This window comes from Octopus bimaculoides, chromosome 1 (assembly GCF_046866305.1).
Source record: "Octopus bimaculoides isolate indiv1 chromosome 1, ASM4686630v1, whole genome shotgun sequence".
NCBI classification, from domain to species: domain Eukaryota; kingdom Metazoa; phylum Mollusca; class Cephalopoda; order Octopoda; family Octopodidae; genus Octopus; species Octopus bimaculoides.
Genome location: NC_142928.1, coordinates 138390302 through 138392801, shown reverse-complemented (window position 1 = coordinate 138392801; position 2500 = coordinate 138390302). Strand labels below are relative to the sequence as shown.

The window sequence follows — 2500 nt, the reverse complement described above, 5'->3', positions numbered from 1 at the left end:
TAGCAAATAAATAGATTGATAGGTTTATAGAGAATTGTTGAGAAATACACAGATTATAAAACAGACATATGCGCAACATATCCACATATAAGCGTGTGAAAATGCGCTGATGTCTGTGTATGCTATTGTATACATACATGAATGCAATCGCATGCGCATATTGATGGAAAGGGGGCACATTCACATGCACACTCACTTATACATGCATACATATATGCATACATAAATACGTGCATACATATAAACATACCTACATAGATGCATGCGTACATACATACATAGTTGGAAAAGGATGCGTGGCATTCTCCTTGACTCTTTCGTTGCTCACACGTGACCAACGGCCATCCATCTTTCTTCCACTTCCTTCCTAAAGACAAGACGTGCTTTTATCTGTCTCTTCTCAAAGCTCGTTTTTCCAAGCGTTCACCGCTTCACATCGTCTTGGCTTAACAGCCAGTATTTTGTCTGTTCTCACTGTTCTGTTTTTGTTACCACTTTCACCCTCTGCAAAAAATCCCAAATTTTATTAAATTTGCTTTATTTAATTTGCTTTGTGGGAAGGACTGTTTTAACGAAGTCGCGCCTTGTCCTTACTTTCGAAACGCGGAGTAGATAAAATAGGGGACAACTGATGAAATGAATGTTCTTTATGTTGCATGTCTCGTTTCTCTGTGTGTTTGTTTTTTTCGTTGTTCGAAAAAAAATTTGTTTTCTATGTTTTTGTCTTTTATGTTCTCATTTCTCATTTTGTCGACGTTTTTTTTTATGTCCTGTTACCATATATGCATGTATATATACATATATATGTAGGTATGTACTTATGTGTATATATATATATATACTCTTTACTCTTTACTCGTTTACTTGTTCCAGTCATTTGACTGTGGCCATACTGGAGCACCACCTTTAGTCGAGGAAATCGACCACAGGACTTATTCTTTGTAAGCCTAGTACTTATTCTATCGGTCTCTTGCCGAACCGTTAAGTTACGGGGACGCAAACACACCAGCACCGGTTGTCAAGCGATGCTGGGGGGACAAACACAGACACACAAACATACACAGACGTACATATATATACATATATACGACGGACTTCTTTCAGTTTCCGTCTACCAAATCCACTCACAAGGCTTTGGTCGGCCCGAGGCCATAGTAGAAGACACTTGCCCAAGGTGCCACGTAGTGGGACTGAACCCGGAACCATGTGGTTAGTAAGCAAGCTACTTACCACACAGCCACTCCTACGCCAAAAAAAAAAGTGGAATGCTTCACGAATTTGCGTGTCATCCTTGCGCAGAGGCCATGCTAATTTTCTCTGCATCGTTCCAATTTTAGTATATGTATTGCCGAAGCAATATATGCATATATTTATATATTATTTATATTTTTACATATATACACTTATATTTACTTACACACTCTCGCATACATACAATTCAAAACGAAAATCATTAAAATGAAAAAACAACTCAGACAACAAGGTAAAACAAAATACGATACTAAGTTATTAGTTTAATGCTTGAAAGGAAAGTAGATTGTCTTTGGCGTTTTGGACATTAGTCTGTCTTCTGAAAGAAAAGAAATTGAACAGGAAACCTTGGAAGAGAGGGGTTGGGTGACGAACAAATTATAAAATTATTTGGGAGAAGAAGAGGGAGAGGTTGAAAAAGTTATAAGTCAGGAGGAATGATAACGTATGAGGTAGATTCAGAAAAAGAAATGCGGAATAAGTACGTTGGTGCTTCTGTCAGAGTGTGTATGCACTTAGTAGTAGTAATGCGGAGCTGAATTTGCTTGTATATTGGGGTATGCCTATGTGCATATACGAATTTGTGAAAAATTGGATGGCGTCAGTTATTGTGAGAATGTGTGTGTGTGTGTGTAGTGTGTGTGTGCAAACACGTGTTTTATATATAGACACAGGTATATAGACAGATAGATAGACATCTATCTATCTATCTATCTATCTATCTATCTATCTATCTATCTATCTATCTATCTATCCATATATATATATATATATATATATATATATATATATATATATATATATATATATATATATATATGTATATGTATATATATATGTATATATATATATATATATATATATATATATATATATATATATATATATATATATATATATATATATATATATATATATATATACTTTCTGTGTGTTTCTTAAATGACTTACAAACACCTTCCACGCTGGCTGCAATTGCATATATATATGGAGACGAGTTTCTTATGAGTAGGTTTATCCTGATTATAAGATGTTTGTTCCAGACAGATTCTAATCAGAAACAAGTGTTCTAGCTGATCATATATAACATAGGCAAAAGGTGACGAAAGTGATATTAATACGTGCACACGCGCACACATAATGGAAGACTAACGGCTACCCCTGCATGTAAGTCTCCCTACTGAAACCCCAATAGTCTTGTTCAAGAAAGGCAAGGATCGATACAGTTCTCCTCTAGTATCGTCACAGT

The 2500-nt window shown here is 35.4% G+C and overlaps 1 non-coding gene across 1 annotated transcript; it reads right to left on the bottom strand.

Annotated features, from left to right (window-relative positions):
- Positions 1–1254: 1254 nt before the first annotated feature.
- Positions 1255–1360, bottom strand: LOC128250089 (U6 spliceosomal RNA). The gene has a single exon (XR_008266213.2). It is a non-coding gene; the product is annotated as a U6 spliceosomal RNA (small nuclear RNA).
- Positions 1361–2500: the final 1140 nt, after the last annotated feature.